General features: G+C 33.3%; 1 protein-coding gene across 1 annotated transcript in view; it reads right to left on the reverse strand.

Moving 5' to 3' along the window:
- Positions 1-1,052, reverse strand: part of LOC109849766 — a 7,180-nt gene extending 6,128 nt beyond the window's left edge. The window contains exon 1 of the mRNA XM_020419641.1: positions 996-1,052. The gene's annotated coding sequence lies outside the window, so the exon portion shown is untranslated. The remainder of the gene's footprint in view (positions 1-995) is intronic.

Genomic DNA, 17,484 nt, shown 5'->3' on the forward strand with positions numbered 1-17,484 from the left:
GTGTTTGTTTCCGTGCAGTTCCAGAACTGCTAAATCGACCCTTTCGGTGAAAAGGGTCGATTTTGCTAAAAAAAATTTAGCACGGTCGATTTTACTTATTAATTTTGAAAAATAGTCGATTTTAAAAATTTGTCCTTTACAATATCTCGATACATTCAAATCTTCAATCAAATTAAATCCGTCCCCTTTACTTTTAAACTAAAGAAACACACCATATCCTGGCATTGTGTTCATGTAATCAAACATATGTTGCATAGCTTTGCTCGTAAGGACAACTTATATACTTCATCAAGTTCAAGAAATTACACAATAGGAAATAGAAAAACACACTGAGCTAACTAGTTTCAGATTCTTTAGTAAGCTTAAGCGTTCCAGATAAGTAGCACACTGAGCTTTAGATAATTCACCACATTTCACGAGGTTAAATATCAGCGATTTCTATCAGAACAGTCATTTACCACAGAGTGACAACATATTCCTAAGTATGTTCTATTATATACTTAATCATATAACTAATGATAAATTTTAGTTAAAAAGAAATACAAGGGTTAATTGCACCAGAAGAGGATACTGCATAGCAGAAGATTTCCAATAACTTCTTTTATAATAGCTCAAACCTTTACGATCAATCCAAAACTAGAACTTATTGTGAAACAAACTAGACTTAAAAAACATGAAAAAAGACAGGATTGATGAAAATAATGAACTTCCAAGGGGGAGAAATGAGAAATTAGTTGCAAGCTGTGTTAGCTTGTAGAGAAATTGAAGGGTATGAGAAAAAAATACTGAATTGAATGAAACCCAAAATCAGTTTATTGTACTCATAACCCAATTGAGTTTTTTTCTCTCAATATCACACAACTGAATACTAATTTGCTGGAAAAAAAAATCAGGGTTGCGATAAATTAAACAAATAATCATCTACAGAAAATTACAAGGAGCGCTAAGAGAACTATTTTAATTTGGGAAAGAAATAGAAGGCAAATACGGAATACCTGAGCTTCCAGCTGAAAGAGAAGAACCAGTTTTTTTTTTTTTTTTTTTTTTTTTTTTTTCTTGAGTAGTTGTATGTCTATCGTTGTGTCTTTTGTGAGGTGAGGGGCAAAGGGGAATAAAGAGAGAGGCTCTTTGGGGATGTCGACAAAGTTCGCACTCAGTAAATAAACCCAGTCAGGGAGTGTGGGCTCCACTAGCGATTAGTGTATTGAGAGGGCCGGTTCATATTGTTTTTTTAATAGAGTGCACCTGCTTATTTGTTTCAATAAACACTCAATTATGATGTTCAACACAAATACTTTTTTGATAAAATGCTTTTAAAAACAATTTTTACTTTTTTTTTAGTTTATATTATATATATATATATATATATTATCTTCTAACAATTTTATCAAACATCTTACCCATTATTTAAGCAGTTTTTGACATTTAATTACCAAATTGTTATTTTTAAACATCTTATATAGTTATTTCTATAGCTGTTTTTATAAGCAACTTATTATAAGCTCCAGCAATACTAGACTAGTCCTGAGTATACTAATTTGTAACCTTGATGCTTTGAAATTGAAAAGGTAAAAATTTAAGATGATAATTAAACTGTTATTTTTATAAAAGTGATTGGCAAATATGGAATATTTAAAGGTGAAAAACAATAAGAAAAAATAAAATATTTGATTTTCTCTTTGACTGTCAAATAACTTTTGCATATAAAAATAAATTACATTTCAAATTTTTATTTGCTTGCAAGTTGTCGTACAAACTCTAAAGAGTAAAGAAAATCACAGCTGTGATTCTACTTGGGGGGGTTAGTCACCTAGAACTTAAAATTGGAATTGAGATAATCCGTGGGATAAATTTTTAAGGTATTCGTCATATAGAACTAAAACTAGAATAAAATTTTACCGTGTTAGTCAAGTAGAACTCTAACAAAACTAGAATTTGGATAATGGTACAAAATTATCTCACTTTTTTTTATTTTTTATACAAAAATAAGAGTTCCAGTCTCTCAAATTATTCCAAGTTTTAGCTTGGAACTAGGTGGTAAAAAAACTAGAACTCATATTTATTTTGTTATTTTTTATTTTATATATTTCTTTTTTTTTCTTTACTTCTTTACTTCTTTCCTATTATGGTTATCATCATCATTAGACCATCATTATAATAATTATTGTCAATATCTTATAGTCTAACCAAAAAGTTATTTAATAGTAAATAACATTCTTGTAAGTAATTATCAATCAATAATAGTAAGTTTAAATTACATAAATAGTATTTATATTTTTAAAATACATAAATATATATTTCATGATTATAAAAATATATCTCACGTTATTTTATCAAAATATCCCGCTTCATAAAATTGTTCCTATTTATCCTACTAAAATATCCCACTAGCGAAAAATTATTCCACTTTAACATTTATCCCATTTAGAATGAAAATGTCCCAATTGACTAACACCCCCTTAAAGATTACTGAGTAATAAGTATAATTGTACCCTTTTTTTGGCTGCAACAATAAGAAAATCAACAGCTATGATTCTACTTAAAAATTACTAAGCGGTAAGTAACGTTTTCATAAAAAAAGGCCACGCAAGCTTAAAAAAATTATTCTCTTGCACCAACATTTTTCATCTAAAGAACGTAATTAATGTGTATTTCATCAATATTAACAGAGAAATTAAATAGAAAAATACATTGGTGATTATATGTTGACGGAAACGTAGATAGCAATAGTTTTGTGAAACTCGGATAATTAAGGTTGACAGTGTGAAATAGAGCCTAAAGTAGAGGTGTGGTTTCCTGAAGAAAAAAAACTCTTAAATTTATTTATGATTGCAATTTTACAAACAAATACTATTTCCTTTTTTTTAATGGGTCTAAGATTCAAAACATGACTAAATTGGTACTTGTGGTCTTTCTCACAATTCAACCCTTTAGAGATATATTAAGCACATCCTAACAACTGATGTTGTTGGCTGCTTTACACTGGGCTCAACTATTGAGGCTTACTCTTGATCTGGTGGATGATCATATCAAAATTTCCCCCTCTTTTGGTTATGTCAAACATCGGTAAAAAATGTAGTCACCTTTTCCCATTTACAGAGAGCTCATTTTAATTTTTAGGCATTGCTTCATTACAATATTGCTTGCATTAACTTTACTCTCGCCTTTGCTAGTTTCTGATATTTTTTTGCCTTTTGCTATATATCGTGTAGTGGCGAAAATGTTGACAGCAACTAAAATTCTAAGATAACCTGAGGTTAAGAAGATTTAACCTCTTATTAATCATCCAAACACGAAAATTTATCAATGGATTTATAAACCCTCACATAAGATGTAATCACGAGTTAACCCGTCAACCTATGGCTATGGGTTAATAACTCCACTCGCGGAGGCAGACTAAATTTCGTCCACCTCCAAATTCAGGGACAAACATTGTAAATTTGAAGGGGGAAAAAATGGAAACAAACTAGAACGATACGATGTATAACCATGTACTTAGATTGAGATTTTTAGTTGAGATAGGAATATAAAACTATAAACCTCAACCCTCACTATAACTTCGATAGTTCGTTATAATGATTAGAGTGACTAATTTTAAGAAGGTCTCAGAGTTCAAATCTCATTGGCCATGAATTTAAAGCAGATTTTCTAAAAATTAAATTAGATTTTCTTAATGTTGACACCTAGGCGGAGGAAATTTTATCTAATTGATGGAGAGAAAACCATCTTTACTTTTTTTTGGTCAATAAAGAGATTTTATTCACTCACCAAACGGAGAGTTTTATGTACATCAAGAATCCCATTACAACAACGAGATATCAAAATTGAAACTAAGTTCTAAAAAATGAACTTTACATATAGAACTTTACAACGAGAGTGACCACTCCCTATTTATTGCTACTAGAGGCATATTGAGATTAGTAGACAGTATATCAATCTTAATTTCCTTTACTAAATGCTCCAGACTTCTGTATTTTTGCTGAAAAATTATTGTATTTCTCTCAATCCAGATCCTGTAGATAGTTGCCAAAAGAGGCATTCTTCTAATTCTTTGTTTGAATCTTTTGCTTCTCACCCTAGTGCAATACCAATCTAGTAGAAGCCTCCAATCACAAGACTTCCAAATAAATTGCAACCAACTCATGATAGAATTTGTTTTTATATGCAAAACCAGTGAAAAGAGTGTTTAGGATAACACATATTCTCCCAAGTGCAAAACCCTATATGCAAAACCCTATATTGCGGCATTTGTTTTTATATGCAAAACCCTAGTGCAATACCAGTCCTCTGCCTGAAAAAAAAACAGCATTTGTTTTTATTGATTACCCCTCTATTCATCAATCTATCTTGAGTGAGCAATCTGTTATGAACAGCTAACCAACCAATGGTGTTTAGGATAACACATATTCTCCCAAATAGTATCAAACCAAGGCACTCTTTGAGCAGGTGTGGAGAGGGCATGATATAAAGCTTAAACCTGAATTTTTGAATTTCTAGAACATGTTTGTAGAAGATGTAACAAGCTCTGAACTCCTCCACAGATTTGAATTGCTTTATCTCTTTGTTTCAACATTTGCTTCCAAATCCAAGTATCTCCTTTTTTTAACAGATACATGCCATATATCACTGTGTCTCAGATACATCTCGTGCACCCATTTGATCCAGAGAGTATCATTGTTGATGTGAATAAACCACATATTTTTTAAGAGAGCTGCGAGGCTCCAAGAAGAGGCTAAATAAACACCCAAACCTCCTTGCTTTTTCCCCATGCAAACCTTGTTAGACCCTAGAGGGGGGGAGGGGTGATTAGGGTCTTATGCTAATCTAATCCGATTTTATGCCAATTAAAACTAATAACAAGTTATCCTAGCAAGTATGAAATACAACAAGATATATGAGCTAGGAAAAGCAATATGAACAAAGAGATATATCCTAGCAATAAGATATACTATGAGATATATGCAAGGATATACAAATTAACACAAAGGTAAAATAAACATAAACAAAACAAGAGTGATAGTGTGCAAATAAACAATGCAAACACACAATATGATCACAGAGTTCAGACCTTCCGTCCTACGTCTCCGCTCCCCACTCCCGAGGAGAAATCCACTATCACAACCAGGTTTTCTACGCTTACCCGAACAACGTTTACACCTCACACTCGGTTTTCTAGCTAACCGAAAACTTTACAACTACAGACTTGCAATCACACTCTACACCCTCTAAGTGTTGGCCTAGTCCGTGTCCTCCTCCTCAAGTGCTCGGATGCGACCTCTCCCTAGGTTCGTCAACCGACACCACTCCTCTTGGATTCGACCTCGTCTCTTACCAACCACTCCTCTCGGTGTACAAGTGTATTACAAAGTGTATCCTCACAATGAAGCTCACAAATACAAATAATTTGTTCTCTACAATAGATGAGAACACAATGTAGACTCAATCGCTAAGTTACACTCCCCATAACCCAAATTATACTATGTATGAAATACAATAAGCTCAATGGTTGTGTGTGTAAATAATGAGATAAAATAAAACAAACTAAACTCAAATAAATCTAGCTTATGGAAATTAGAATCAAAACAATAAATAGCTAGAATGAGTTTAGAAAAACTTCAATTGATGATCTCCTCAAGCTCTTGTGAAATTATTTTCACAAAATCAAACTCTCAAATGCTTAAAAGCTTTTTAAACAAACTTAAACCAACCATAAACCCTTGTTAAAACTTTCTTAAACTTGTTTAAAACACTCTCATGATTATTGCTGGTAGAAGGGGGTTTGAGGGGTTTATATAGGAAGAGAAACCAACAGCAAAAACCCCAAACAAAAGACCAGAAACCCCAACGAATCAGAAATCTGATTCTGTACAAAATATGACCGTTGGGCGATCAGCGGTCGATCGTGGGAAAATCACGGTCGACCGTGAGCAACAAAACAACAGAGAAAAGTCTCTGGACTCCATCCGGTCGACCGTGGGAGCATCCGGTCGACCGTCACGGTCGATCGCAAGCCTTTGAAAAACTTTCTAAGTCTCTGGACTCAGGGGCGGTCGACCGTGATGGTCGACCGCAAACAGATATATGAAAATGATAGGTTTGAAACAGTTTTCTGATTTTAAAACCCTGTTTAAAAATATCAAATAAATTCAAAAAATATAAAACTTTGGGAAATGATTGTAACATGATAATAAACATGCCACAACAACTGGTTTTCAAAAAGGACCTCCCAAATGAAAAATATTATTATTTTGCAAAATAGTTCAAAACATGAAAATGTAAACATATGAGTTTTGACATTTTAGCTTAATCATATTTTGAAACATTATAAAATGATTATATAGACTTAATAAAAGATGTATATGATTGTTATTAAGTCCATAAACCAAGAAAACAATATTTTTACAAAATTGCATATTTTACAAACATTTCAAAAGTAAATATCATTTCATTGAACTAAATAAAATTGATATTGATGAAATCATATATGTGCATGTAAGTATGAAACAAAAATATGTTTTCTAATTATATTCAATTGTTTCATATTTAAACTTGAAAACTATCAAACCAAAACATATATGTATATATATAACTATATATATACAAAACCAAAACGTGTGTTTGTGTATATGATTGAGCTTAAAGTACTAACACACATAATATAAACCTAAAACTAAATTTACCCAAGCTTGTGATCTTCAACGAAGCTCTATCTTGGTATACTTGCAGATGAAGCTTGAACTTGAATCTTTAACTTTGAATTGCGTAGGCTTCATACCATAATTCCGCCAACCTCCATTGGATATGATCGTGAAAGCACAATTCCATCCATCCTCCAACATATTGTTTATCTACAATAAATAAGAAAACGCGAATACTAGATAAATAACATTAGTGGTAAATTATTTGTTAGACATCATCAAAACAAAGAGGCCAACAATCTCCCTATTTTTGATGATGACAAATAATTTACAAAAAGTATATATGCATGAAGGAAAATGAATATACAATATTATAATTATCATGCATAACAAAGAAAGAATATACTCATAATATTTCTCCCCCTTTGACAACATCAAAAAGGGAAAAACCATATAGATGAAAGAGAGTGAAAGTTCCTCCTACCTATAAGCATGGGTGAGTATAACACATAGAAAGATATAGGGATTGCTCCCCTTATCAAAATACCTCATGAATGTATGAAATGAATGCTAAGGCATACATATGTGAGAATGCATAGATTAAAGACATGCTAAACATAACTCACATACAAAAAAAATAATGAGAACACATATAAATATGTTAATATGAAAGAAGTGTCTCATTACACAATTTTAAAAACATAGTGTATAAAAATAGATATATGAAATCAAAAGATAGAACATGAAAATCACGCAAAAAGTTTTCAAATCAACCAAATAAAATCATAAATCAAAGTGTAAATCCAAAAACAATGTTTGATCAATAAAGAAAACTTTCTTTGTAGGACTTGATCAAACCACTCATAGAATATATTATAAAGCATATTTGAAAGTTTTTTGTGCTATATAATGAATTCAAAAGAACAAATCAAAACAAAATTTTTATAGTTCAAAAATAAGATTACAAAACATACAAGAATCATGAACTATGGAAAAAATCATCTTTAAAAGTATAAAACCAAATCATCATTAATTTTTAAAAATTAAGAGAGGTAACTATATCTAGCTCTTGAGCTAGTATCAACCCATATAAATATTTTAGCACCCGGTAAATAAGATTTATGAATAAACACCCAATAAACCCGAAGGGTTATATAAACACAAACCTCTCATTAAAACAAAACCAATAATCATGAAAACAAAAGAATTTGATCAATGAAAAAAATTGTTTTCATGTTCAAAAGTTTAAAGTATAATTTTTCAAAACAAAAAAAAGAAAAATAAAAACACTAAAATTCTTGGTTTAAAAATAAATTTGTTTTGGTACCCAAGTATTCTTGGTACCAAAAGGTTTAGGAACATGACCCCTATCATTTAAGCTCAAACCCCTAGGGTTATGAACTCGTTTGGGTACATATGGTGTACTAACACGGTCAAAGCAATAACCACTCAAATGACCCTTCCGATTGTAATTTGTGTAATAAAAGAGATCCATTTGTTTTTGTGGACCATTAGCTCGTGCACGAGTAATATTTACAAACATAGATGGTCTTTTAAGATTATTTTGCAAATGTGAAATATTTTGGAACAATGTTGCTCTACTTGAAATATTTTGCCATTTAGAAATTTTTCACAAATCAAAACAAAACTTAGCTAAGTGATCAACTCTACCACAAAAATCACAATGATACACATTAGCATGCTTATGATGAACAATGGGTGCATGTGTGTGTACATGTGATGAAGAAGAAGCCTTATGAGATGCACAAGAAGAATTAATATTCTTATGTTTTTGTGCATCATAGCAAAATTTAGCTAAATGGCCTTTACGACCACAAATGGAGCACTTATAAGTTTTACTATACAAGTGTGCAAAGTGTACGGGTTTAGAAGTTGTAGTACTAGACTTTGCACCCAAGTCCATAAGTTTCTTATTATCTACAATGCATGTTTTAAGGGTTGAATCTAAAGATAATATTCGGTTTTTCACAAGATTCAATTCATCATTATGCATACAAGCATTGGAAATAGAAGTAGATGAAACATGATCATTTCTAAAAGAATTAAACTTATTTCTAATAGTTTCTACTTCTATCATGGCATTATTATTAGCATGAGTTAGATGAGGTTAATTTTTCATTTTCTAAATTTAATAAGTCATTGTTTTCTTTAAGCACAATATTTTCTTTTGCAATGATATCAAATTTGGAACCTAGCAACTCATGATCGGATTTCAAATTAACATGCTTGCTTTTCAAATCTATAAAATTATTATGCAACTTAGTGTAGGCATGCATTAATCTATCATATGCACAAGCGAGTTCATTGATGGATATATTACTATCGGATTTCGAATCGCTTACCACACTAGGGTTATCTCCTAGTAGACGTGTGCATGATGCTCCACTATTACTTGAAGTCGATTTCGCCATAACGCGTCGAATCTCCTCCAAATCTCCTTGATGTGCTTCATAAAGTTTCCAAATCGTGTAAGCACTATCAAAATGAGCAAGTTCGTTAGAAATACATGGTTCAAAAGCATTATGCAAGAGTTCTAACATTAACTTATTCATTGTAAATATTTTCTTATCATGATTGCTCAACTTGGATTTCTCTAATGTGGGTACAATATAAGCACAATCAATAACTTCCCATAAGTTGATATTTCTAGATTTAACAAATATTTTAAATTTAGAGCACCATTGAGCATAACGAAAATTTCTATATTTTGGAGCAATATTTGGATTATAGCCTAAACGAAATACATTCATATTCATGATATATATGTGAATATATGTAAGCAAGACAAATGCAATCATAACTAGATTAGCACAAATAAGATAACTTGGATCTTTAACTCAAGACGATTAGTCCTTAAATCAAAGAGCACCAAGCTCTGATACCAATTGTTAGACCCTAGGGGGGTGATTAGGGTCTTATGCTAATCTAATCCGATTTTATGTCAATTAAAACTAATAACAAGTTATCCTAGCAAGTATGAAATACAACAAGATATATGAGCTAGGAAAAGCAATATGAACAAAGAGATATATCCTAGCAATAAGATATACTATAAGATATATGCAAGGATATACAAATTAACACAATGATGAAATAAACATAAACAAAACAAGAGTGATAGTGTGCAAATAAACAATGCAAACACAAAATATAATCACGGAGTTCGGACCTTCCGTCCTACGTCTCCGCTCCCCACGCCCTAGGAGAAATCCACTATCACAATCGGGTTTTCTACGCTTACCCGAACAACGTTTACACCTCACACTCGGTTTTCTAGCTAACCGAAAACTTTACAACTACACACTTGCAATCACACTTTACACCCTCTAAGTGTTGGCCTAGTCCGTGTCCTCCTCCTCAAGTGCTCGGATGCGACCTCTCCCTAGGTTCATCAACCGATGCCACTCCTCTTGGATTCGACCCTGTCTCTCACCAACCATTCCTCTCGGTGTACAAGTGTATTACAAAGTGTATCCTCATAATGAAGCTCACAAATACAAATAATTTGTTCTCTACAATAGATGAGAACACAATGTAGGCTCAATCTCTAAGTTACACTCCCCACAACCCAAATTATACTATGTATGAAATACAATAAGCTCAATTGTGTGTGTAAATAATGAGATACAATAAAACAAACTAAACTCAAATAAATCTAGCTTATGGAAATTAGAATCAAAACAATAAATAGCTAGAATAAGTTTAGGAAAACTTTTCTATAGATCAAGAGAGAGAGAGAGAGATGAGTTGAATGCCCAAACTTTAATTGATGATCTCCTCAAGCTCTTGTGAAATTGTTTTCACAAAATCAAACTCTCAAATGCTTAAAAGCTTTTTAAACAAACTTAAACCAACCATAAACCCTTGTTAAAACTTTCTTAAACTTGTTTAAAACACTCTCATGGTTGTTGCTGGTAGAAGGGGGTTTGAGGGGTTTATATAGGAAGAGAAACCAACAGCAAAAACCCCAAACAAAAGATCAGAAACCCCAACGAATCAGAAATTTCTATACAAAATATGACCGTTGGGCGATCGGCGGTCGACAGTGGGAAAATCGCGATCGACCGCGAGCAACAAAACAACAGAGGAAAGTGTCTGGACTCCATCCGGTCGACCGTGGGAGAATCCGATTGACCGTCACGGTCGACCGTGAGCCTCTGAAAAACTTTCTGAGTCTCTGGACTCAGGGGCGGTCGACTATAGCGGTCGACCGCAAACAGATATATAAAAATGACAGGTTTGAAACAGTTTTCTGATTTTAAAACCCTGTTTAAAAATATCAAATAAATTCAGAAAAATATAATACTTTGGAAAATGATTGTAGACATGATAATAAACATGTTACAATAACTGATTTTCAAAAAGGACTGTTTGTTGGAAAATTTGGAGTAATAGAAACAAAAGAATAATCGATTTGTATTCCTTTAATCTCAGTTACAATTGGATTTCCTTATTACAAAAGAGAGGAGAATGAATTTGATTCTCCCCTTTGTTTAAAACTGGGTTCTTCAAGGTAGCGATAGAATGCCTCCTTCGAATGCCTGCGTCGAATTTGCTCTCCGTTGACGATCAGACCGTCTTGTCTCACGGGAACGATTAACTTGTATGACAAGTTTGATTTAGAACTCTTAGCGAGTTTAAGAACTCAGAATGAGTTGAAAACTCTGAAAAGAGTTGTTGAAAACCGAATAATCGGTTAGTAGCCAAGTGGATTTGTTTGTTGCTGAAGAATCCTTCGAGATTTGATTTCCTAGCTGCCAAGAGTTCCTTGATCTCCAAAAATCTCACTCTCCACGCTCAAAAATCCAACCTTATGCGGTTTTTATCTCAAAATCTTCCACACCTTACTCAGTTGAGTAATGTGGTTATTTATAGGGGGATAAGGGGTATAACCAACCCCTAAATCTGCTCCTAAGTGGGCGAAAATCCCTCAAAACGTAGGGTAAACGGTTTTAAGGCCGTTCAGCTCGTGTTTGAACAAGTCAAACGCCCATATTGGCGTTCTAGAATTTTAACTCTGCTGATAATCATATTTTTATTACAATTTTATATCCTAATTATCTATTTTACATGAATAAATATACCATTAATAATTGTTGTTAGCTTAGTTTCCACATAATTGAATAAAAACATAAATAAATATTATTAAATGTAAAACCCCCTCAAAATCTCTCTTCTCTATTTTGTAGCATTTTAGAAGCCCATGATTGAAGCCCAAAGAGCATCAAGCAAATGATGGCCCAAAGGAAAGAAAAGAAACAAAGCACATATATTATATTGAAGAAGAAGCCACAAAATCACACAATTGAAGGCCCAAAGCCCATCAAACAAAGCCGGTTTTGGGCTCTCTCCATGGACCGTACTGGCTTTGAAAAAATTATAATGCATAGGAGACCGGACTGCTGGACCTGCTAACTTGGCTTGGTGTGCATAGGAGACCGGACTTGATTGCTAACATTGGACTTGCTTTGGTTGCTGCAAACATCAATGAGCCGGACCTGCTGATTTTAGTTTTGAAAATTAAATGAATGGAAACCGGACTTTGCTTGGACTTAAAAATCAAATGAAACGTGGACTTTGGACTGCTGCAGTTTTAATTCTCTTCAATGGGCCGAAAATCAAATGCATGGACCGGACTTGAGTGCTGCTATAATTGGATTGTTATTTTCTTTTGAAAATCAAATGAATCATATGGGCCTCCTGTGTTGGGCTAGAAAAGAACAAAAAGCAAATTCAAAGGTGAAGATTGTTTTGCTTGGGGCTCAAGACAAATCCAATGGCTCATATTCATTGATGATTACTATAAATAGGGGTAGAGAGTGAGGGGTTAGGGGTGTGAAAATTTTTATAACTCCTTTTGGAGAGGAGGTCTACTCTTAATTGAGAAGACCTTCCAAAATTGTAACTTTTGTTATAATTAATAATAATAATTTTTTTACCACTTTAAATTTTTCTCTTCTTCTCTTTGTTGGATGATGAAGATAAAGATGAAGATGGAGAATTATTTGAAGGTTTGCATTTCTTTTCTTTTTTTCTTTTATTGCTTATTAGTTTAGATTTATTTCTATGCTTATAGTTAGATTTTATTTTCTTGTTAAATAGCCAAGAGGCTAGAACCCTCTTGTCTTAGATTTATTTCATGCTTATAGATTAGATTTATTTTCTTGTATTTAATTCTTGTAATTTTATTTTGTAGTTTAGATTTTGTAATTTATTTTGTAGTTAGATTTTAATTTCTTGTACTATTCACCTTGAGGCTAGAACCCTCTTGGGTTTAGTTTTTCTTTTGTTTATTTTTATTTTGTTTGATTTGCCTTTAGGCTAGAACCCTCTAGGGAATCTCCCTTTTCTAAGAAGTGGGTTCAATTTTAGATTACCCATATCTATAATTGAATCCACCATCTTTAATTTCTTATATTTTCTTTTATTCTAGAATTTTGTTCTTCATTCTTGATTTTTTTATTTGTTTCTTGATTTTATTCATTTTTCCTTCTCACCTTATTGATCATACTCATTCTCTTTTACATCCACTCTCACTTACACTTTGCACCTACTTACACACCACTTTCACTCTCTCAATCTCTTCACAATAACATTCACCCATCAATCTTATTTGTCACGCACACAACATAAGAACAGATTTTATATTTTCTCCTGCAAAACACCTTCCTCGTGGGATCGATATCTTAAATACTATAACTTGACACGGTTGTGCACTTGCCTTTTTGGTATATGTTTATGCCGCATCAAGTTTTTGGCGCCGTTGCCGGGGAAGGTGCTTAAGTAGGTTTTAATTATTTTGGTTCTTTAACTTGTGTGTTTTTTGTGAAGGAAACGCTTGGAGCTTGAAGATCGCGGATTGAAGAACTAGGATTTGAAGATTTGCTTTCGGGTAAGTCCTCTTTCTAGTTTTTAATTTCACCCTTTAGCTACTTCTTCACAATTAGAGACAACTAGAACTTATAAAAAAAAGATTTTACTTTTTGTTGATCATAATAAAATTCACCCTCCACTTTGACATTTACCAACAAGATAATAAATTCAAACAAATTCCCCCTTCTCATTTGTTTGATTGTTAACCCTAATTTAAAAAAAAGATTTTTCTTTTCCATCCTTTTTAGTTGCTTTTAATTCATAGGGTTGCATTTCATATTGATAGTAGGAATTCACCAAGTGATTTGAGCATCTTAATTTGGCACACACTTAAAAATATTTTTAAGGGCAAAACCCCATAATCAAGACAAGGTGAGGGATTTCATCACCCTTTCCTTAGCCCAAAAATCACTAATTCCTCACTTCACAAACTCAAGCCTAATAAAACTCATTAGACGTTGGCCCCTAAGGATTCGAGCTCAATAAGGAACAAGAAATTCTTAAGTGAACTGGTTTAAGTTTTCTCAGATTAGTTGGTGTCTAAGGCAAGGTTTAGGGGTTGTGTAAAGCGCTCCGTAAGGAACGGGGTACTTAATTGATCTCTGATCACCCTCTAGTACTATCCTTACCTGGCTAACTACCTGGGTAAAACTTTTATCTTTTCACAGTAGGAGTTTTTGGTTAGGAGCTGGTTTAGTGAATTAGGCTAAACCCTAGAATTAGAGTGATTGAAAAGTGATTGTTTTGATATGTTTTAGTTAAGATTTTTCTTTATCCTTTTCTTCTCATAAAAAAACTAATTTTTTTTCTTCTTAAAAAAAATAAAAATATAAAAATAAAAAGAAATATTTTGGTGTATGCAACAGTGGATTAGGGATAATACACATCGATTAATTCGCTTCGAACCAATCATATAAATGGAGCATCCTAATCCACCCGTTCTTTATGATATGTGCTATCCCATTAAGAATGCAATCCCCTCGTGCATTAGGCTCCCCGAAACAAATGGAATAAATTTTGAGCTTAGACCGCAATACATAAACATGCTCCCCAAATTCCTTGGTAATGAAACAGAAGACGCATATATTTTTATTTCAGAATTTGAGGAAGTGTGTATTATGATTAAAATGAGAGAATTAAATGAAGATGCGGTTAAGCTTAGATTTATTCCATTTGCTCTTAAGGATAAAGCTAAAAAATGGCTGTACAGCTTACCAACAAATTCCATCTCAACTTGGGATGAATTTGTTACCGTTTTTCTTAAGAAATTTTTTCCTATTCATAAAACGGTAAAGCTTAGGAACAGCATTTAAAACTTTAAAATTATCCCGGGAGAACCTTTTTGGAAGTATTTTGACCGATTTAAAGATCTTCTCATTCAATGTCCTCATCACGGTTTAAAGAAATGACGATTGTACCAAATAATTTATGAGGAATTAGATTATTCTGTAAAAACTTCCTTAGAATCAATGTGCCACGAGGATTTTATGAGGAAAAATGCTGATGAAGCTTGGGAGTTTTTGGAGAGTCTTTCTGAAAAAACAATACAATGGGAACAGTGCGATGATAGGGCTTCATCAGTTCCCCAATCTAAGTCTTGTGGTCTTTCCTTAGAGTCAAACATTGCTTCTGAAGCGAAGATGGCGACAATTCTGCGAAGGTTAGAAGCTTTAGAAATTAAGGAACGAGCTCCAGCTCAAATTAATCATGTTTCTGCCTCAGGATGTCATAATTGTCAGTTTCCTACCCACGTTTCAGAGGAATGCCCTCTCCTAGGAAACAAAAATTCATTAGAACAGATGAACGCTGCATTCCAGCACCCAAGAAATGATCCATTTTCTCTAACCTACAATCCAGGTTGGAGAAATCATCCCAACTTTACATGGAATCTAGGAAATTCTCCCGGAACTCAAAACTTCACTCCCGCTTTGACCCAACATTTTCCTAGGGAAAACACAGTTCCGTTCAATTCTCATTCACAATTTTAACAACCCAATCTGCCATATCAAAATCAGTCTCCTCTTCATCAAGCTGTAATTCAGACTCATCACAATCCAGATCAGGATAAACATCTCAACGTCTTGGAAAGGGGTTTGGAAACCATAATTAAAGCCTCTACTCAAACCACGAATATGTTGACTCAAACATCTAGCACTCTGAATTCCTTCATGTAATCCACTGGACAAATGCTCAACTCCAACACTCAAGCTATAGCTAGATTAGAATCTCAACTTAGTCAACTAGCTAGTGCCGTGAGTGAAAGAGAGAAAGGAAAATTTCTAAGTCAACCCGTGGTCAATCCTAAGAACACAGGATGCAGTTCATCCTACGAAGCCCAAGTGAATGCAATCCATTCACTTCGGGCAGGTAGACAGGTCGATAATCAAGTGAGAACTCCTCCAAGTCAAACTCTTGATCCTGTACAAATTCCTTCTCCTTCTCCTTCTGATGAATCTATTCAACAATCACTCCTCTCAGATGACCAAAAACCTGAACCCGAACCTGAGCCTGCTTTTGATAGATTTAGACCGGCTGCTCCCTTTCCAGATAGACTCAGGTCTAGGAAACACTCTCCTCAGGAGGAGGAGATCCTAGAAACATTCAAACATGTTAAGGTCAACATTCCTCTCTTAGATGTAATTGAACAAATTCCATCTTATGCTAAATTTTTAAAAGAATTGTGCACTAAGAAGAGGAGAATAAATGTTCCAAAGAAAGTCTTTTTAGCCGCCAATATCAGTGAAATGCTATCAAATCCCATACCTTTGAAACATAAAGATCCAGGTTCCCCCATCATTTCATGTATCATTGGTAATACTCACATTGATAAGGCGCTTTTAGACTTAGGGGCCAGTGTCAATTTGCTTCCATATTCAGTCTACCAGCAATTGGGTCTAGGTGTGCTGAACCCAACCAAATACACCTTACAATTGGCTGATAGATCTGTTAAGGTCCTTATGGGTGAGTTAGAGGATGTTCTGATTAAGGTTAGAGACTTTATTTTTCCAGTAGATTTTGTAGTCTTGGAAACACAGTCTGTTTCCAATCCCAAAGGACAGACACCTATCATCTTAGGACGACCGTTCTTAGCCACTTCTAATGCTCTCATCAACTGTAGAACTGGTCAAATAAAGCTGTTCTTTGGGAATTTGACTGCTGATCTTAACATTTTTAATCCAGGGGACCAACCAAATAATCAGCTTCTAAAAATAAACTACATTCAGGAAAGATCAGAAGAAGAAGAAGAAGAGTTTGATTTGAGTTTTGAGGAAATTTTTGATGAAGAGTTAGAGTTCTTAGAAGAAGCAGATCAGGTCCTTGAGAATAATAAAACTGTGTTAAACATGTGCTGCTTTGAATTAAATTTTGAAGAACTCTTTCTTGATGAACTTAGATTCTTGGAGAATAATCAACAACCAAATTTTCAGAACTTCACAGAAGAATTGGTTGTTAGAAAACAAAACTTCACAGTACAAGAGTCTAAGTTCATTAAGAAATACAAAATGCAGTTGCAAGAACTACTGAACACCCCGAAATGCTTGAAAATTCACATTATTGATTATATCATTCTGAATTTATTTAAAACCCGGGGAAGAATTTTCAACAGTAAGGTAAGATTCAATGTAGAACATGAACTCTTCATGTTGAATATTTCATTCTACATTGTTTATTTTGTTTATTTCAGAATAATAAAAAGAATTTATTCTTCTCTCATGTGAGAGTTTCTTGTTTAGTTGTTAAAAAAAGGAAAAAAATAGAAAAGAAAAAAAAGAAAAAAAAGAAAAGAAAAAAAAGGAAAAAGAGAAAGAAGAATAAAATTTTGTTTTCATCCTCCTCAGACCAAAAGTAATTACAGATTTTTATCAGCCGACCAAATGTAAGTGTTTTACTTCTTATCTGCTTTACTTTATGCATCATAGAGTTTGCATTGAGGACAATGCAAAATTTAGGT

Source organism: Asparagus officinalis, chromosome 1, assembly GCF_001876935.1.
Source record: "Asparagus officinalis chromosome 1, Aspof.V1, whole genome shotgun sequence".
Taxonomy (NCBI): domain Eukaryota; kingdom Viridiplantae; phylum Streptophyta; class Magnoliopsida; order Asparagales; family Asparagaceae; genus Asparagus; species Asparagus officinalis.